General features: G+C 42.5%; 1 protein-coding gene and 1 long non-coding RNA gene across 8 annotated transcripts in view; one reads left to right on the plus strand and one right to left on the minus strand.

Annotated features, from left to right (window-relative positions):
* Nucleotides 1-22,258, minus strand: part of DIP2C (disco interacting protein 2 homolog C) — a 292,492-nt gene that overhangs the window by 245,374 nt on the left and 24,860 nt on the right. The gene's annotated exons all lie outside the window — the stretch shown is intronic.
* Nucleotides 1,789-9,186, plus strand: LOC310689595. The gene is made up of 2 exons (XR_014517540.1): nucleotides 1,789-3,662; nucleotides 3,925-9,186. It is a non-coding gene; the product is annotated as an uncharacterized lncRNA (long non-coding RNA).

The following is a 22,258-nucleotide window of genomic DNA, read 5'->3' on the forward strand; positions in this document are numbered from 1 at the left end:
CTTCAGATCACAGGCTATGCAAGGCAGCAAGCGAAGTCTGGCATGCACTGAGAACAGACAGCTTTCTAAGGTGAGCAATTACTCATCCTGGAAGCAACAGCAGGATCTGGGATTAAGTGATTTGCTCCACCCAATCACCTGACTTCCTGGTTGGAAGCATTTGGTCCAAATATTTTTACTAGCTGGCTTAAAAAACGGCAGTCCATCTGCAGCCCTAAATCAACTAAGGCAGTAGTGTCTGATCCTCCAAGGTTCTTATTTGAGCTTCATAGTACAAAAGAAACCACTTAATTCCTTCACGAGTTATGTGGAAGAATCAGAACAGGCACTTGCGTGTTTTGGGGTTTCCATGTAACATTTGAAGCTGCTTGTAGATAATTTGCAGAACTTTATTTATTAATGTTGATTTCTACCGGAATGTTAGAAATCAATTTCAAAATTTGAAATCCACCAATTATTTATATTTGGATACTATGATTTTTTTAAAAGAAAAAAATTAATATTAAGTTTATTTAGGCATGTAAATGCCTAATATACAAGCCCATATACAAGATCTATACAAGATCTCAAAGTAGCTGTTTTACTACAAAGGAATTTCAGAAATAGACTGGAAAGAGAAGCTGCTGAATTACAACTCATTACCAAACTTAAAACCATGAAAAGACCTGGGCTTAACAAAGACATTGGATTCTTATCTCACTATACATAACTAAGCCATTTCTCACCTTCTCACCCCTTGCCTTTTCCTGTAAGACCTATTACAGTCGTTAAGAGTCGTCAACAGGCTCTCCCAGCTATCTGCCTATCTCCCATTCCCACCATCCTTCTGAGTAACACCCCTCCCCACCTCCTCACTATATAGAAGGATCTGGCAACTTCTATTTCAGTGTATCTGAAGAAGTGTGCATGCACACGAAAGCTCATACCAAGAACTAACTTAGTTGGTCTTTAAGGTGCTACTGGAAGGAATTTTTTATTTTGACTGGCTAATGAGTTAGACTGGGTTCATCTGAGCTTAATATTGGTAATCAGGGGACTATTGAACCTGAAGCTGGCAGGCTGGAGCCCCCTGAACTACACAGAACCTTCTTGGGCACCTACCTGTGTGTCCAATGAACCAAGTGCCTTCCAAACCTTCTGCAAAAGGAGGCAGGACATAGGAAGGATGGTTTGGTGCCAAAGGCTCAAAAGGCCTCAGCTCATTTCTAGCTCCTGTCAAAGCACATTGCTTCTTCATGGTCCTGCTCCTACTCTGGACCTGAGAAGGAGCCCACAGGGCAAAAATCTCAGGTGTTGCAGCACCAGAGAGTGGATAAGCTGCTCCTGCAAAGGCTGCAGGTGAATGGAGGTCTTTTAGCCTCTGCTGTCTACCTCTCTTAGTCTCCACCTTTGTGAGAATTGCACTCCTTAAAGGGCCAGCTAGTAAGATCACTTGCATGTTCTGTAATCTCACAGAGAGACCAGAGTTGTTTCTGAACTGCCTTCAAATGCCTGTGAATTGATCCAAAGAGGACCATGAAAATTTATCTCACGAGCTACCTCACAGTCTTTAGGGGCAGACAGAAGATGTATGGAAAGAATGACAAGGCAGGCAATACTTCAGAAAAGCACCATCTTGGCTAATAATTATTTATTTACCTGGAGATTTTGTCCTTTAAGACAATACGGGCTGCAATCCTATTCACGCATACCTGGCAGGAAGCAGGGGCTTCCTTTTCAGTAGACACTGTGTAGGGCACTTTATAGTTCTCTGCTTAAAATAATACTAATCATTCATGCACTTGGACATTGTTAATTATTACTGGTTTTCTTCTAGCCCTGTTGCTGGAAACACCTGGAACTTCTTTACTTCAGAGGAATACATAAATGATTATTTTGCTCTGGTTTCTTAGAGGAAACAAAGGGGCAGAATATTCATAGGTTGGGAGATTAAAAACATGCCTGCACGATAGGCGTCCTCTTGCTGATAAGTGTTCAGTGATGACAAGGGAGCGTGTGGAAAAATGAACTGAACTTGGAAGAAGAATAGTGTGCCTCACGTCAATGTAAGTGCTGGGGAACAATACGCAGTTGCAAAAATATATGTGCCAAAAATATAGAAAAAGCTGCAAGAGGAAAAACAAACGTGTGTGTGTGTGTGTTGAGGAAGGGTCAGGATTAGATATTTCTCCTACTGACTTGTCAAAACTATAGAAGACAGGTGCCAAAGGCCCTCTGGCCTACCCTTGACGCCTGTCCAGGCCCTCTTTAGAAAACAAATACTCCAGGCTACTCTCTTTGTTTTCCGTAGTACACCAGAAGATGATTCAGCTTTGCCCAGGCTTTCCTGGACTTGGAAAGACTGTGCCCTGTTTTTCATGTCTGAATATTTTTAATTTCTGTTTTCGTCCCTTTTGCATGCTTTTGAGATTGCTGTTTTAGGTCGTGTTTTTCTTTTCTTTTTTTCTAATGATATAGGTTTTTTTAAAGACTTGAGATTTTTGAAATATTAAGCGGTATACAAATGCTTTTCTGAGTAAATAAATTTTCCACGCTGCCACTTATTTGAAGAGAAAGGAATGGCAAACTTATTCCCTCTGTTTTCCACACTCAGCCTCTGAGTACCATTGCTTATGTAGCCAAAAATCGTGCAAAAGAGGAAGGAATTGGCAAGCTCGAGGAATTTGCATGTGTACAAAAGCCCTAAGGAACTGTGGTGAAACCTCAAAAACAGTCCAAGTGGGGAAGGAAAACCATGTACAGCCCCTGGAGCTCCTTGGAGGGAAAAGTGGTATATAAATGTAATAAATAAATAATAATGTTTGAAGCATATCCTGGGATCCTAGTCTATGCATATGTTTCAAATAAAGGATATAATAGAGATGTTATATCAAACCAACAAGATGGTCGAATTCCAGACTTATGCAGGCAGGGTCAAACATACACACAGAGATATCTGTCCAATTTCTCGAGTTAATTCATAAAATGACGACAAAAACCACCCAAAAGATAAAATGAAGCAATTTAACAAATAATAAGGTTCATAAAGGGAGACGGTAATAAAATAGCATGAAAGCTATTTTCATTAAAAGGCAGATGGGGGGGCACTTAGTTGGGGGTTGTAAAAAGAACACTTATTCTAGCAACCCATTTATCTCCTGATCTAACATAAGAAACGAGTCCTTAAAATTAATGAAATGAAAAGAAACTCTCTTGCCTTGCCTTTTTAAATCTACATTTTAATTGAAGTGATGGCTGCTGGTATTTATACTGCAGTTCACCAAAAATGAATCAAATGACTGTCTGAAAATCCAGGCCCTCGAGAAGTCCCAAAATACATCTAATCCTTTAATTCAGTATTAGTTACTGTTGTAAAAACTTACGCAATTTTGCAAATGATCCCAAGGGGTGGAGGTGGGAGGCAAAACAAAGCCAATTTCGGTAAGAGCAGAGAGATTCTGCCCCTCCCCACAAAAGCTTCTAAAACTGACTGTGGAGAAACAATTTTGAAGTGGAAGGAACTAATAGGTGGCAATAATAATGCTGTGAAATATTCTTTTTGTTATGCCAAGCAAAGTAAATGGTTCTGGATCAACAGCATTTGTGGCACGGAACAACAGCAGCTTAGAAAGCTGAGTTTCCTTTCTATATTAATCTATTCTGATTGGAGGTTATTTCAACAGGTACCGTATTTTTCGCTCTATAAGACGCACCAGACCACAAGACGCACCTAGTTTTTGGAAGAGGAAAACAAGAAAAAAAATATTCTGAATCTCAGAAGCCAGAACAGCAAGAGGGATCGCTGCGCAGTGAAAGCAGCAATCCCTCTTGCCTTTCTGGCTTCTAGGATAGCTGCGCAGCCTGCATTCGCTCCATAAGACGCACACACATTTTCCCTTACTTTTTAGGAGGGGAAAAGTGAGTCTTATAGAGCAAAAAATACAGTAATTCAGATTGGCTGATTTTGCTTCTGCAAGGTGCTATAGGATGGTTCATTACAACTGCAATCTGGATGGATGAAGGGAGAGGAGGAATAAAGCTAAAGGATCCCATCAGCCTTACTGTGAAATTGTATTGAAACATAAATGACAATTCTCGCTTTTGTCATTACAACCACAAGCAACCTTGATCCTCAGTTTCAGGTTTCCATTCCTGTCCTTCACCCTTGGCCAAGCCCAGTGGTGTCCAAACTATTTTCAAAGAGGGCCAGATTTGATGAAGTGAAGGGCCCGAGGGCCAACCAAAGGCCCAACCAAAGTTGTTGACTTTTTTTTCAGAATTGAAGTTGTTGAGGATTTTACCCCAGGAAATAATCTGCCACAGGGGCTGGATTAAACCGACCGGCGGGCCGGATTAGGCCCCCGAAACAGACTTTGAACATGCCTGGCCAAGCCTAAAATGAGGATATCAGAAGCTTCTGTTACTGATCTGAACCAAGCAACAGCTTTCACAAAGATCTTAAATAACTATCAAAACGATGGCTATAGTCCAAAATTTGGATCAAACATGGTTTGGGATCCTTCTTTATGGGGTAAATAATAATTGGTGTAAGCCGCAGTTTGCCAGGTTTGGGTGAAATGGCATACTATGGTTTTCTGTAAGCCTGAGTCAGAGGCTTCTAATCTTCTCCACACACACACACTGCAAGAGGGAAAGGAAAGAAGGCTCGTGTCTGCTCACACACATAAAGGTAAGCAAAGGTATGCCATTATGTCTGAATGCAAGATAGGTAAGTGTGCCTAGGGCTGCAGTCTACATCAAAAGAGGACAGCACATGGTTTGTTAATTTTAGTATCTTGTTCAAATCTAAACCTTACCTCAACCCACCACAGCAAATGTCCACATGATTGCACAGAGGAGCTTGATATACATGGGAAACACATTTAAAGTCTAAATGAATTGATGGCAAATAATCAGAACTTCATGTTACATTCCTTTCAAATCTCACACTTCTTTCACCCTTCTTGCAAATTCATGATTAACATAATCTGTCAGTCTCCATCAGAATTATACCTTGCCTGATGATGACTAACACAAATTAGCTTTATCGTATGTGAATAAAATGTACAAAAATTATCCGGAGCCAAAAACAGCGCCATATCAGCTCAGTTGAGTCAGAATTTCTTTCCCCTGTCAGGACAGATTTCTTTACATATTCACACCAACAAACGAAATTAAGCAGAATTATAATTTTGCTTTCCCACCCACCTATGCTCAAATAGATCTTTTTTCGTGTAAGAAAATACAATTCGAATAATCAGACAGCTTGTAGCAACTGTGGCAAACATTACATAATGATTTCTGACACAAAGGTTTCTTTATTGATGGATGGTGCGAGATGTGTTATGATTTGACTCCTGTTGCCCTGACAAAGTGATGAGCACAGTGTTGGAATTCAACCCCCCCATAGCAGGTGTCAAATTAGTGACCTGTGAAATAGCATATGGTACTGCAGGCATTGGTAAACTAAAAACAATAATCCTTATTTCAAATAAGAAACATTTTCACTGAGAAGCATTTCAAATGCAAAAATGTTTGCATAAATCTGTATTGCATTTCTAAAATACAAAGCACAAGAAATCAATTCAACAATTGTGGGGTGGGTGTAACAATTAATCCCACCCTGACAAACTGATTTCTCCATAGCATAACTTTCTCTAAGAGGGTATCCTTCTCCGGGCATTCGAAGAATGTGTGTAAGGGGCATGGGGTCTATGCTTTGGCTGTATCCCCACAAAACTATGATTTGCACAAAACTATGATGTCCCCACAAAACTATGATTTGCAAGCCCACTTCAAATGAGGAAATGTTACATTGGATCTGCATCTTGATGGCTGTAGCCCTGATTTAGCATTCAAATGGCAGATAAGAAGAAGAAGAGGAGTTTGAATTTGATATCCTGCCTTTCACTCCCCTTCAGGAGTCTCAAAGCGGCTAACAATCTCCTTTCCCTTCCTCCCCCCCAACAAACACTCTGTGAGGTGAGTGGGGCTGAGAGACTTCAGAGAAGTGTGACTGGCCCAAGGTCACCCAGCAGCTGCATGTGGAGGAGCGGAGACGCGAACCCAGTTCACCAGATTACGTGACTACCGCTCTTAACCACTACACCACACTGGAGGCATGTTATATTTTTGTGATATTCGGGTTTATTTACCAATATGCATGCTGAGCATAGGTGGAGACAATGAGCACAGCGCTTCTACAAATAGCTCATCAGATCCTCAGGGATAGGCATTCCGAGAGATGCTTTTAGCCTTTCAGAGCACTAAGCTCCCTCTCTGCTTCTTTTTTCCCTTATCTTTGTTCCCAATATACATCTACCATGGTTCCTTAAACATACACTGAGCCTCCCCTGCCTTCAGCTAGAGGAAAAGGAAATCTTTGCTAGAATGGACTTCACCATTCAGAACTGACTTCACCAGGGACTTTTCTGACCATACAGATCTGGCTGGCATGCTTCTCCCTTGATTTTTCAGGAGCTTTAAGCAGTCCTTCCTATCCTTTTGACCCTATCTCTGGTATACATACCTCAGACTCCTTCACAGCAGTCAAAGCCAACCCTATAACAATAAAGTGTACCATTACTGCTTTTATTTCTTTAAACTTTTGAAGAATCCATGCAAGAGCTTGCCTCCCCCCTCTCTTTTAGGACATCGCAGGACAATGCAGACACATCAACAGCTGGTCTATTCATCAGCCTTCTGCATTCAACTGACCCTGGTTTGCAAGAGGGAGTTCTGCCCACCAAACGTGCCATTGAGAAATCCTTCAGGCAATAAACGGCAAAGTATTTACAGGGACTTCATCTGTTGGTCCTTTATCATCTTGATCTAAAGATAGGAGCTGACTCGCTGGCAGTTATTCATTATGTTTACCCAACAATAATTAATACGCAGTGTGTGGCTCTCACTCCAGCTCTTCATTATTCAGGAGAAGACTGAAACCATACTGTTCCAATTCACTTCGCTATCTACTGACAGGAGCGATTTTGCTACAGTAAAAAGTCAACACTGCCTAAGCCCCGAACCAGGGAATCAACAAGCTTTACAGCACTTGCCTTCTTACAGAGTTAATTCTGCAGGTAAATGAGCTCGAAGGCTCATACCTTCCTAAAAGGCACAATCCTTTACATAAAATATGAGGAGTTTTGTTTCCTCTCTTACAAGAATCAGCATCTGTGTCTAAAACAATGGAGTCTCCGAAGTGAGACAAGGGAGGTTCTTCTGAATGGGTTTAACATAGCCATGCTGTCTTAACAACACAGTCCCTGGAGAGTTTTTGAAGCTTGGCTCTCTGAACTTCCTGCATCTCTCAGGAAGTGAATGTTTTGTGGGACTTTGCACACTTTAGATATAATACCATGCCAACCATTTCCACAGGTGATATTTCAAATGCAAACATTATTTGCATTCCCAATGTCTGAAGTTAAAAAGCAAAATGCACATTCCAGCTTTCTTCATCTGATCCACCATCAGCAACCTCTAACGAGATTTTTAGCATGAACTGTGAGAACGGTCTGTTTTTATTTCGTACCTTGTCTGTAGGCATTTTCACAAGGACAGTGGAACCTCAGGTTACGTACCGTCCTCCTTACGAACACTTCAGGTAACAAGCTCCACTAACCCAGAAGTAGATGCTCCTGGTTGTGAACTTTACCCCGGGATGCAAGCAGAAGTCATGTGGCGGCGGTGTGGCAGCAGCAGGAGGCCCCATTAGCAAGAGTGTGCCCCATGTTAAGAACGGCTTTGGTTTAAGAACAGACCTCCGGAACGAATTAAGTTCGTAACCGGAGGTACCACTGTAATGTGAAGGATGTGTTTAAGATCTCAGCCTGTTGTTTGTTCACTTTAAATAGAAAATATGGGTTTCTAATGTGAAAATGAGCTATTTATAATTGAAACAATGGTCCTAGAAATGTGGCTTTTTAATTCGAATGATCGCAGGCTTACCGAACAGCGCTACAGGTTACTTTTCTCCCGCTTATACCGTACAAAAATCGTATCACTTTGAACTTTCCTCCTGCAGGCTTCCTGCCTCTTGCAGCAAGGAGGAATTTTCACAAGTGACAATAATGCATTTTCACCTGGAACTCGTAAACATTCTTAATACAAGACATAAAGCAGAGAAGTTTATTCCAAAACAAGTGTACATTCTAGGAAATGCTGTGTTTACATTCCCATTCAGCCAAACCAAGTTAAGCGTTATGTGTGAAAATGCCTTTATCCTGTACATATGAATTATAGCTTATCCAGCTCCGTCACAACCACTTACATTTTCCAGATTATTTTCTAACCACCACTGTGCTACCTAAAGCAGGTCTGAAAATCTACTCATCTTACCAATCCTTGCTTTTTGCCAAACCACAACTTGGGAAGATTAGCAGAGGTGCAAAGTAAGCTTGCTACTGCGCATTAGAAAGCATATTTTGAAAAGCTTCTCATAATTAGCAGGAGAAATAGAGATATTTAGTTGAGAATTACTGTATGCCAGATTGAAGATTTGCTTGGCTTGTTGGTGGTATTTATTTAAATCCAACAGCTTTAGATTTCTGTTGTGTGATAAGACACTTTCAGGAGTGTCCTTTAAATGAGAGCTGAAGGATAGCAGAGGGTTAATCAGCTTTGCCAACCTGGTGCCCTCCAGATGTTTTGGACTACAATTCCCATCAGCCCCAGCCAGCATGACTGGAGGTCAAAGGACGGGATAACACAAGAAGCATGGGACCACCCATCAAATACAGAAGCTCAGAGGAGCAAACACACACAAAAATTAAGAAGAGGAAGAAGAAGAATTCAGGGAACTTCACAAAAAGGTTTGTTTACATATAACAGCTGTTAACGGCAGACCCAGGAAATGTGACATGAATGGAAGCTGCTACCAGAAGACAGTCATGCTGCAAAGATGAAAAGAAAGCTCTTACAGAAAGGCCATCAATATTAAAAAGGAAAGTGTTGCATGTAAAAGGCCTCAGGTTCAATCCTTTGTATCTCCAGTTAAAAGGACCTCCTGGGAAGCCTCTGTCTGGGACCTTGAAGAACTGCTGCCAATCACTGGAGGAGATGGTACCATTAAGTTTATATCCTTTACAGCCACTTTGGCCAACTAAGCATTTCACAAATAGCATTTACATCTTAAAACATTTTAAAAAAAACAACCGTACTGAAATACAAAAAGAACAGTCCTCATCACCAGGAGCTGCTATCAGGGGGAAAATCCATTGCTTCATACTTTGTGGTATGAATCGCATGTGACACAAACGCCTTAAGTGTCACCTCTTACTTGCCTAAAAAGGACCAAATGCTGTGGCCTTTCCTCACATGACAGCCGCTCCATCACTTTTGATCATCTTTTTCCAGCTCTACAATAACTTTTTTGAGCTGAGGGCAGCCAGAAGTGTCCAATTTACCACCTAGGTAAAGGTAAAGGGACCCCTGACCACTAGGTCCAGTCGTGGCCAACTCTGGTGTTGCGGCGCTCATCTCGCTTTATTGGCCAAGGGAGCCGGCATACAGCTTCCGGGTCATGCAGCCAGCATGACTAAGCCGCTTCCAGAGCAGCGCAGGGAAACGCCGTTTACCTTCCCGCCAGAGCGGTACCTATTTATCTACTTGCACTTTGACATGCTTTCGAACTGCTAGGTTGGCAGGAGCAGGGACTGAGCAACGGGAGCTCACCCCATCGCTGACCTTTCAAACCGCTGACCTTCTGATCGGCAAGTTCTAGGCTTCGTGGTTTAACCCACAGCTCCACCCAATTTACCACCTACTGCAAATAGTTACCAAAACATGCAGCTGGACTGGTGTGCCATCAAGTGTTAGAAACACAGGTGTTTAAGCGAGGCTCCAAATGGTGGCACCTTAAACCTGGGTTATGGCCACCACAATGGAATGTCTATTTGCCAGGGAAATCAACAAGATGACCTTTGGGATCCGTTCCAACACTACAATTCTCAACACTACTTTCCAGCCGCAATGTGGCTACTAGTTGTTTGAAAGCCCCCTCCCCTTGTTTACAAACGGATTAGAACCTGACAGTCTTCAACTTCACATGCCAATAAATATCGCAAAATATATGTAACAGAACAAATGTTCCAGTATTATGACAAACATCTGTCCCTTTGTTTACTGAAATAAACCTCTCTACACACCTCAGTTAAGCTGACATTAATTTTGATTGAAGTGCTCTGTAGCGCCAGTGGTGCTATTCTAATGCTCCGGTGCAATGATAATGTTGTCATGTACAATGCTGTCGAAATAAATAACAACAGTAATAACTTGTAATTATTTATATAGCCTGATGAATATACATGGCGCTTTACATACTAACAGAGGAGAGAACAGAGAGAAAGGAACGGGAAGAAGAAGAAGAGAGAAAGGGGTTGCCAGGTTATGAATGTGAGAGAATGCACTCAGGGTTTTGAAAATCACAAGATATATTGGAAATTTTCAAATTCAGGCCCTCACAAACCTATCAGAATCTTCCTGGACAACAGTCACTTTTATTACGTCAATTCAAAATGCTACCCAGGGTAGTTTAGCTGCACTACTGAGGCTCTGCTAGGCAAAAAGAGATCAGCGCGCAAGCCAAACTACTTACCAAGATTACGTACAGAGTCCAACTTTGGATATTGGGGATTAATGAATTTGTGGGAAGAACAGACAGCTCCCCTCTGCTCTGTAAAGTGCCTCCAACACAGGTATTTATGCATGTTCAATATGTGTGCTACCATGTATACATGTATCACGCCAAACCATAAAGATGTCACTAAAACGTCACTAAAAGGGCAGAACTGGGGGGGGGCAGGGGGGACAGGGAACTTGCAGGCTTTTTCAATGGGTTTCAATTCTATGAAATTTCACTGCTGTGGGCAGTGCCTCGGAACGTAACCTCCGCGTAAAGGGAGGGCATGCGAGAGGTGGGCATTGGAGATGGGGTATTCTGCATCTGACCCACAAGTTGGCTCTGGTTCCCCATCCTGTGCTAGGTATTTAGCAACATTAAATATTCCCAGGTACAGGGAGGACATTTTCAGTGGTTCAGAGCTTTGCCACCAGCAGTTACGAAAGGTTACTAGGGCTGCTTTGGCATGTGGAAGAATATAAATTCAACAAACAAACAAGTTTTCCCTGCAAAAGCAACTCAGTCAAAACATTAACCTACTCTTTCCTGTACTGTCAATTAAACTGTGTTACAATATCCTGCTTTATCTCCCCAGTACTTTCTCTACACTTGGGGAGTTCAGATTAACTCTACGTCTTGATTGATTTTAATGGTGGATTCCAACTCTACAGCTATCAAAAGCAGGTTAAAATTACAAAAGGGTATAGAAGTTCAAAGTCACAGTTGTCTGTATTTTTAACTATTTTTGATTGTTTATGAAATTTGGTAAGGCACAACTTATGTACATCTATATTGTCCATCCTTCCTTCCTTCTTTCTTTGCTAGAATTACTTTGAAAACGGTATTTGATGTTTATGGTCCATAGACCAAATAAACTGAAATTAATCTGATTTGTGATGTCAGCACATGTTTCTACACTCCCAAACTCTAAGATGCACTTGTTCTTTTTGTCTGTTATTTTGCAGTAACCTTCATGTGGAAAGTAACGTTGCAGCTGGCCCCTTGGAGATGCTAATTTAAGTAAGGAATGCAGTCTAAAATGTATGCATGTGATTTTGCCCCATCCCACGCCCCAAACATGTACGTCTATCGAGATGATGACATGACACAAGTGGACAGAGAAATTAACATTTTACATAATACAGTGTACTCTACTATACCCATTTTACAATTCAATTGTTACTACAAATTTCACAAGAAAAATTGGGTTTTAAAAAAATGTGTCTCATTTCTACCTAAGAGGTGATTTGAACTGAATATCTGCTCTCCTGGATTGTTAATTGCTAGATGCAATGGTTTATTACTTTGGCTCTGGAATTTCCCCCCCTTTATACTGGCTTTAATTTTATTTTAACGTACTGTTGGTTTTTGAATGTTATTTTTTTATTATATTTTTATGCTTGCATTTTCTTGGTCAGGAAAGGCAGCTTATAAATATTTAAATAAATAAAAAATGTATTTAACAACCGAGGGACATTCATGCAAACTGTCCCTTAGGAACAATGTTTCACACGGCTTTCTGCCCATCCTAAGGCATACAGTAGAGTGATAGTCCTATGCAAGTCAGAAGGAAGACAGCCTGAATTCAAGAAGAAGAAGAAGAAGAGGAGGAGGAGGAGTTTGGATTTGATATCCCGCCTTTCACTCCCTTTAAGGAATCTCAAAGTGGCTAACATTCTCCTTTCCCTTCCTCCCCCACAACAAACACTCTGTGAGGTGAGTGGGGCTGAGAGACTTCAAAGAAGTGTGACTGGCCCAAGGTCACCCAGCAGCTGCATGTGGAGGAACGGAGACGCGAACCCGGTTCCCCAGATTACGAGACTACCGCTCTTAACCACTACACCACACTGGCTCTCAATAGGCCTTACTCCCATAGGATTACAACCAGAGAATGAAAAGCAATCCGCAACTGGGGCTGAGCTGCTGGATCAGACCAAAGGCCTACACAGAAATGCCAGCTTGTTTGCCTTAAGACATGACAGCAATAGCTCACTCTCTTGCTTCTGTCCCCTACTGATATTCAGAAGGATGTTTCCTCTGATCCTAGAGGCAACACAACAATCATGTCTTATTAGCCATTGATAGATTTAACATCCATGAATTGGTCTTCTCCCCTTTTTAAAGCCAAACAAGATGGCGGCTGTCACCACATCTTGTGGGAGCAAATTCACTGCGCGAAGAAATACTTTCTTTTGTCTGTCCTGAATTTCCCACTATTCAGCGACATTGGGAGACCCCAGGAGAAACTCCTCCCTATCCACTTTCCTCACACCATGCATAAATTTGTACACCTCTATCAAGTTTTCCCTTTTCTAAACTAAAACGCCCCAAGCAAAGTAAACCTTCCTCAGAGGGAAGGGCCCTTGACCATTTGGGTTGCTCCTTTCAGGACTTTTCGTAGCTCTGTCCCATCCTTTCCGAGGTTCTGGCAACCAGAACTATAAGCTGTATTCCAAGTAAGGTCACACCATGGACGCTTATAAAGGCATTGTGATATTGTCAGTTTTATTTTCAATCCATCTCCTAATGATCACCCAGCATGGGTTCTTCTTTCCACAGCTGCCACGCCACAGGCTGATGTTTTAATTGAGTTATCTCCACCATGACCCCAAATATCTATTTCCTGCTCAGCCACATATCTAAAGGAGTAATGCAGCCTTTTTAGGAACACACAGGAAACTTTCTCACTTAGTCCCATATCATTCTGAAGAGCAACTCTGATTGAAAGTAGGAAATCTGGGCCTCCTGTTTTTAAGCGATCAACAGGAAGCAGATAAAGATATTCCGCTAGAGGAAACCTGACAGAAGCAGTGAATTGCAAGGATTTGAAAGTGGATGGAGGAATCATTACTGCTAGGCTTTTCTGTTTAATCACTCAGTCAGTTTTCATTGAAAGATGCTTCCATTTTGGCAAAGGCTTTTCCCACAAGGGAGATACTGAAAAAACACTGAGGTTTGGAGGACCACCAGCCATCAGTCTTCACTCTATATTCACAAAACTCTCTCAATTTTCTCTACTTGGACGGCAACTTTAAAGTGCGGTTCTTTGCAGGGTGTGTGCTTGTGTGCCTACATTGGATCATACGGACGCCACGTTTTCACTGGCACTTTTTCTACCTGCTTAGTGCCAGAAAACAACAGGAACGTCACCTTTTCTTTAAGATTTCGTTCATCGTCAATCAGAGTAGTATTTTAAACTGCTTTTGTTCATTTCAAAAGGTGCTGCCTCAGTTGCACCTCCAAACAAGCTGAAAAATTCACATTAACTCCTCCTTTGAGAATAGACCCTGCCATGGCCAGTTCTGTATCCCAGTTATCATCTTTTCAGCAGATCCCCATGTAGTTGCTTCCAGCTGTATGGCCCCTTTTCTACTGTGGTGCATCCTCTCTGCAATTTGCTCTCCAGGGAAGGTCATCATCTCGGTTAGCACTAGATAATGACCATACATTTCAGTACCTGAGGCAAAGCTTCCCCTGCCACCCCCATGATGGGGGTCGGGTGACTCTGCAAGGGCTTCTCCCGCCTCCCTGTCATGTTATGGGGAGAAAGCTTTGGACAGCTTCTCCAAGCCTCGCTACTCTTCTGGGCTGGGGGAAGCTCCCTTCCCGCCCAGTGGCGAAGCTGGGCAGGGAGACCTCCCCTCTCGCTAACTCAGCAAGAAGAGACTCATTACACAGAGCTTTGCCACTGGTCCCACCAGTGGGGAAGACCAGCAACAAAGCTGGGCAGTGGAATACTCTACCGCTGCTGCAGCCTCCCTTACCTGGGGTGCCACTGCTTCCATTCCACCGCCTGAGGCAGCTTCTTCACCCTGCATATTTTAGTTGGGCAAAAACATTTGGGGTGCAAGGAAGAGCCAGTGGTGACTGTGGCCTAGAGAGAGTTATGAGGGCCATAGGGGAGGCATTTGGGTGCCAGACATGTGGTTCCCCAGCCTTGCTTCAGAGGGTGGATAACCAGTTCCCTATAAAACAATCTGAAGTGTGTGAGTGCAGAAGAGAACTATGTGCAGAGTTCAAAGCCTTTACAGCCCAAAATGAGTCCCGAAACTGAAAGTGGAGGCAAGGAGAAGAATGTCAGGCGACAATTCCGTTCAAAGGAAGAAGCTATGAGGATCACTAGCTAAACAAAGCTTATAAATGTGTTCAAGTCAGGTTTGTCCTCTTGTCTAAGTGCAAAGGAAAGAGAATTCATCCTGGCTTGCTGGTGGTCCCTGCCATAAAAATTCATCCACCTTGGCCTTTACCTCAGCTGCTCAAGCTCACCTTGCCAGACTCGGCAGCGGATGGTAAACAAGCTACTTTTTCAACTGAACGGGGACTCGGCTCGTGAGAAAGACAATTTCCATGAAGGAAACTGCAAGCAATACTCCATGCAATTCTCTCTTGTGTACGCATACCTCTTCTTTGAATGTGGGCCACAGTTAATTTGTTTCTTCCTTCAATTTCATGTTCCAGAAAAGCAGGGTTAGAAGCCCTCCTGGAAGAAGTTCCCAACAAACAGCAAAATCTATTGGGGGGGGGGAACCATTCATTTCCACACACACATACCATTTTTTAAAATGTGCAGCAACGTAGCAAGACTAGACACAGGTCATTGACAAAAGGAAACATGAAAGTCACCTCAGTCTGTGCTAAAGCTGGAAGGTGAATAATTCCCTATAAAAACACTGGCAGTGAGCATGAAATGGAATCTGCCTTGCTATCAAGTATGCTCACTTAGCAGTTCCTTCGCTCCTCACAAAGGCAGTCCAAATCTGTTGTTCAAAGAAAAGCCTGCCTGACAGCTAAACTGTGCTGTCATTCTAAGCAAACTGACAACTTAAGGTTGAAATAATGGAGAAAAGCAGAAGATGAGACAGTGCTTTTCACTTCATTCTGTTTTATACTATTTGTACATTTACACTGACCTTGATGAAGGATTTTTTCCACACACACAAAAACCACGGTGGGATTATGACAAACAATATTTTGTAGTGCCTCGATTTCCCCCTCCACCCCAGGCACTTTTAAGATGCAACACACCTACCTCAAAACATGTAGACCCTAGTGATGCAGTTCAGAGAAAAACTTTGTTGCTTGATTTTGCATAATATATAAATTGGCCCTAAGGCAAGCTAATGAAAAGAAAGAACAACTTCTGACATGCTCCAATTGCACCCATGCTCCAATGTTCATCTATGGAGTTTTGTGAGGATCAATCATGCATATCCACGCCAAGGTTTACCCAGGGCCTGTAATATTCTTAGCACAAATGCTCTTTGGGTAAATTTCGGTATGCAAATGATTTGGTCTTCTACAAGGCGGTCAGTACTATGAACTCTCTTATGAAGCCCTGCTCCTTGAATTCATAAAGACAAATGTGTTTGTGGTTATTATAACTGGTGGGAAATACCAAAACAGGTTTTCCTGCAAGTTCCTACTTAATGTTTGAATATGGACTTTTCCTGAAAAGAGAAGACTTCTCCTATTAAACTGATGCCATATTTGAACCGGGAGTTAATTTCTCTGCCATTGTTTTCATTAGTGCCTATCTTCAGCCTTTAGCCAATTACCAAAGATTGGATAGTAGTAATTAAGTGGCCATGCTCAGAAAAAAGAGAACTTTTAAAAGCACTGAATAAAAACAGAAGTGAAAGAACAAACTACAATTTGGAACTTAAAATAAGAAGGAACGATACCGAACTGGGTGCAAGGATTGGTGTTGCATGCTACCAAATTGTATCTGCATTGGATTCGATTTTATATAGGCAATTGCTCTACGTGGGCTACCTTTGAAGGTGACTCGGAAGCTACAACTAATCCAGAATGCGGCAGCTAGAGACCATATAACACTGGTCTTGAAAGACCTACATTGGCTCCCAGTACGTTTCCGAGCACAATTCAAAGTGTTGGTGCTGACCTTTAAAGCCCTAAACGGCCTCGGTCCAGTATACCTGAAGGAGCGTCTCCACCCCCATCGCTCTGCCCGGACGCTGAGGTCCAGCGCCAAGGGCCTTCTGGCGGTTCCCTCATTGCGAGAAGCAATGGGCCTCCAGCTGTTTTTGGACTACAATTCCCATCATCCTTGACCACTGGTCTTGCTAGCGAGGGATGATGGGAGTTGTAGTCCAAAACCAGCTGGAGGCCCAAGGTTGGGGAACACTGGACTAGATGGTCCTCAGGGTCCCTTCCAACTCAACAATTCTATGAAAAACCTGAGGACCTTGCCTTAGCACATGTTAAAACATTAGGCATTAGTTGTAGTTATGTGAGTGGTAAACTACAGTTCCCAGATTTCTTTGAGGCCCGTCTTATGCTTTAAATCAGGGGTCAGCAAACTTTTTCAGCAGGGGGCTGGTCCACTGTCCCTCAGACCTTGTGGGGGCCGGACTATATTGGGGGGGGAGAGATGAACGAATTCCTATGCCCCACAAATAACCCAGAGATGCATTTCAAATAAAAGCACACATTCTACTCATGTAAAAACACACTGGATTGAGAAAGCGGTTGGGCCACATCCGGCCCCCAGGCCTTAGTTTGCCTACCCATGCCTTAAATGTATGGAGCTTGTGTAGCAGGGAATTAGCGTTACATTTCAAAAATGCTTTATACTGGTGGGGGGGTACTTATAATATTTGTACTGATAAGAAGGAGGCAAATCTGCCAGAGAAATCCTTTCTTACAAAATGTTCAGAGCCACAATGCCACCCATATTTCTTAATTCAGAATGCCGTGACACAGAGCTACAACCAGCAAGTAGAAAGAGGCATGCCAGTGCTGTTGAATGACTTATCTTTTAAAAAACCGAATGGATTATCATGGTTACGCTGTAATGATGAGGCAAACAAAAGAAATTTCATTTCCCATCAAGCAATATTCTCATATGCATTTGCTTCAGTGACTTTAAATAAGGGATTTGTTTTATTTGCTGATTGATTAAGTTGTTAAATCACGAATGTTTTTTTGTCTTCCCATGTAATTATATCTGGAGATTCCAAGCATTATCAGTCTCTTTCGGATTTGTACAACATGACTTACTTGCTTCCAGCACGTTGCAAAAAACTCACGGGGGTTGGGGGGGGATGCATTTGTTTATAAAGTGCATTTATTTCTATACCCCACCCTTTCTCTAAGACAGGAGTGCAGGGTGGCTTACAATCAGAAGATGCAGTATAGAACAGAAGGTAAAAAATATACAATAAAAAATGGCTAAAATAATAATTTAAAAAATACATTAAACACAAATTTTAGTGGTAGAAAAGACAGCCATACCATTCCTCACTGCTATGATACAACAACCATGTCCGAGGGGGCAGTTTTAGGACTTAAGTCATACGTGTCTTTTCCACACCTACGCTGCTCTCCTTTTCTAATATTAGGGTGTGAGCTGTTCATAAACAGAATCATAGAACCCCCCCCCCCGATAGGACCCCGAGAGTCATCTAGTCCAACCCCCTGCAAAGCACCCATGACAGATGCCCATCCAACCTCTGCTTAAAAACCTCCAAGGAAGGAGAGTCCATAACTTTCTGAGGGAGACTGCTCCGCCTGATGTTTTTCCTGATGTTCAGTCACAATCTCCTTTCTTGTAACTTGAAGCCATTGGTTGGAAATCATCGACTCATTATGAGAACACACTGTGTTTGGATAGCGGGAACTGTGGGGATTTATATGCCACTTTGCAATAGTGGGCAATGCCCAAAGGGGCCACATCAGCAGCGTCCAAATAACAGCTTGGGATCTTTGGGTTTCTCACCATGCTAGATGCTTTACACCTCGCTCCCTTATCACTGCTAGGGAGATATCCGTGAGTATCAATGAAAGGTCTGCCTCCTCTTAGAGGAATTTGCAGGGTCTTCCCAGTCACTCAGCCTGTTCCCAACTAGTAATATGCAAGCAACATTTTCAGGCTTTAGTCTTTATAATTTCCCTGTATGGATTACTTCCGGCGCTTGGAAGATGTTCATGCCTCATTATATAGCTCCCCTTCACTTGAAACACGCTTTTGATATGAAGCGTGTTTGTTGATGAAAAAAAAGAAAAATACACCTTTAAAACCGGCTAATCATATTTAGAACAATCCTAAACATATTGACTTAGAAGTAAATCCCATTGAAGGGGAAAGCCATAGAGAGAGGGGGTTCTTATTGTCAACTTATAGGACAAGCATGATTCTGACAAGGAGAGGAAGACTGCTTTTCAGCAATGGATTTTTGCACGGCATTGCAAGAGAGCATTGTCTAGGAGGGCAAAGCAGATAAGAGGCCGAAAGGGCGCGCAGAATGCACCGGGGCCATGTGTACGTCTCGCTTCCCAGTAGGCAGGCTGCTCAAAGCACAATGGGCTGCTTCACATACAATACAGAAGGGTCCATTGTCTCTCCCATATTACCATGTCGATGGAACATTCCTCTGCAAGACACAGATGCCTCAGCAACAAAACTGCAGCTTTTATCAAAGCTGAACATCTTCTGACCATGCGCTTAAGTGCAAACCGACTGGCATGCACTTCCTCGAGTTAAAACTGGGATTAGAAATAGCCTCTGACTGTGTCATACTGCGCATTTACTCCACTAAAAGAGAAAGGCATTTCTAAGGGTTAGTCAGAGACACAGTCGCAGGAAAGGCTGTTCACTCTAAAAAAAGGGTTCCGGTTGTTATTTTGGGGCTCTTTCTGCAGACGTCTGGTGTGGCTTTTGTGATTTTGGAATGCTATTCAGTTTATCAGTGCAGACGACAGAAAGTTAAAAGGGTCTTTCAGGCTTTTAACGCAGGTGGGTGTGTTCATTTTAAATAAAATTTAAGCAATGTACTAGAGAGCCTTTTGTTTCATTAACTGCATGGGCCTTCCTAGCATACTCCAAGTGGAGGGGGTTTCATGCAAAGGTGACCTCAAGTTTTTACGGCATGCTTTGTCCTAGGATCCCAAACCGTGAGTTGGGGAATTAATGAGACACCTTCATGGGAAACAGTGGTTGTGGTCACAAACACAGGGATTCTGGGAGTAATTCGCTGCTTGAAACCATGCCAACAGCAGGGGAAATGTCTCCTCTCAGAGCCAGAGTAGGAACTTTGCAAGCAACAACTGCTGCTTAAACTGCTCAGTTGCTGTCTTCAATACAAATCCTATAGCAGGCAGATGGACATACAGTGGCACCTCGGGTTACATACGTTTCAGGTTACAGACTCCACTAACCCAGAAATAGTGCTTCAGGTTAAGAACTTTGCTTCAGGATAAGAACAAGAAATCGTGCTCCGGTGGCGCGGCGGCAGCAGGAGGCCCCATTAGCTAAAGTGGTGCTTCAGGTTAAGAACAGTTTCAAGTTAAGTACGGACCTCCGGAACGAATTAAGTACTTAACCCGAGGTACCACTGTACTGTTGCATGCAAGCTCTATGTCAAATGCACATCACTTGATGTGAGCACACACACACACCCCGAACTGATGTGGGGTTGTGTGTGAAGGGTGTCCTGTAATGCAAAATAAATTTACAATTTGAGAAAAACACAGTGTTATACAACAAAATGTCAACTGATCTCATCACGTGTGTCTTGAAGTGTGTGTGTGTGTGTGTGTGTGTGTGTGTGTGTGTGTGTCCTGGTCTGTGGGGGGCCCATGAAGTGTGAAACACATAATCTTTAATCGGGCAAGCCATTGCTATATTAGCACCAGATGGCATAACACCAAGGGGTCTTTGCCCATGATTTTACCTCATGAAGGATTTAAATATCACTGCGACAGTTGAGAGGTAATTCAAAAACACGTCTTAGAATTACTGCTTCTGATGCATTTAACATCCTATGAGACAGCTCCAATTAGAAACATCAATTAGACGCATTTATATGTGCTATTAGTATATGTGCTCTGCACTAAATAAAAAAGGAGCAGCTATTTTTACCAGAATGATTGCCACATAGGCATCTTCACAATTTAACCAAATGTATGGAACAAAATTAGCACAAGACTCTTATGCTCCCCTTCAGGCAAGGAATAAAGTTAAATATTCTTGTCAATGTACACCTTCAGATTAAAATAAGAGAGCAATAACACACTCGAGACTTTTAATAACCTAATAAAATGTGATCCTACATCTTTACTACAAAGAAACTAGGCACTGAACAGTCTGCAGTGGGGATCTCCAACCCTTTTTGGTCCTGGGGGCATGAAATCTATGACAGATTTCAAAGTCTATCATACTATTGTGGCACCCCAAAATAGTCATTTCACAGAAGACAAACTGGCCACCCTCAGAACTGTCCCTCACCCAAGATACACACAAAACATCAACAATGCAAAACAAACAAAACAGACTTTTTAAAAAGCTAGGCAACACCCTCTCAAAGAACCCCACCCTCACCAAACCAATCCTTTGAGTTCCTGGCAGACACCAAGTGGGGTATCTGAAGGTGCTTTGGAGCCCACAACTACCACATTGGGGGTTCCAGGTCAACATTTAGGATGGGGCAGAGGCAGCTATGCCAAGGCAATAGAACAAAACAAGTAGTTTCAAAATGGGATCCTTGGAACCCAGAAGTACCTTGATGAGACGTTTAGCTTAAAACCAACTTGCGCACCGTTACATATCTAGCTTTGCAGTGTTCAGAGACAGGGGGAAATGTGCCCACGAACTGGGCATACTGATCTTTCCCTGCTTGAACTGGTTTAGAAAGAATGGGCTGCAGGCATGCAGAGGTTCCTAACAGGGCACTCCTCCGAGCTCTTGCGACACATTAAGCCAAGTTATGGCTCAGTGAGACCATGTGAAGGGGCAGGCTCCAGGTCAGGTGCTCACAACCATTTTGGTCTACCCACCCTGACCTTAGTTTTTACTGCCTACAGCTCATGGTTAGTGAGGACACCACAGCACACTAACCCAAACCTTGTCTGAGTCTGGCAAGGGGCAGAAGTAAAAAGGACCAGGGAAGAACAAAGAGCCTCCCAAGATCCTGTGCATTCACAGTCTTGGTAAGCCTTGTTTCAGCTTATTGCACTGTGGAAATTCAGAGATCCCTGAATGTAGGAAATCTGAAAGCCCCTGTCCTATACTATGACATTACACCAACTGTAAACTCTGATAGCACCAGTGAAAATATTTACACTGAAGTGTCAAAGCAAATCAGGATTTAAGCCTAAAGGTATTGTAATTTTAATTGCTATTTGTTTTCTGAACTCCGAGGAGTTCCATTAGGCATTCTCTCTCTCTCTTTCTTTTAAATCCTTCAAATATTAAAATCGTGCTTGTTTTGTATTTTGCAAACAGTAGCATAGAATTTAATACACTGAGGGAAAGGAACCACAGTTTTGGCAAAAGTTTCTGCTTTTTCCGAAGGAACCACACATAAATTTGGCAGCAAAACATCAAAGAAGACACACACACACACATGCTGCAAAGTTTGTTTGATCAAGTTCGAAACGAACAACTTTAAGCTCAGTGACCTTCTGTGCAGCCCATGGGATCGTTTTCAAAACAGCAGCTCCATAAACTGAATTGCAAATCACTTTTGGAACACCTGACCATTTCAAAAAACACTTTTGTCATGCTGGAACCTACGAACATGCTGAGTCAGGTCACTGGATCATCTTGCCTGGCACTGTCTACATTGATTGGCAGCCATTCTCCAGGGTTGCAGGCTGTGAGCATGCCCAGCCCTAGCTGGAGAGGCTAGGGACTGAACC

Source organism: Podarcis liolepis (genome assembly GCF_965112155.1).
Source record: "Podarcis liolepis genome assembly, chromosome: 12".
Classification (NCBI taxonomy): Eukaryota; Metazoa; Chordata; class Lepidosauria; order Squamata; family Lacertidae; genus Podarcis; species Podarcis liolepis.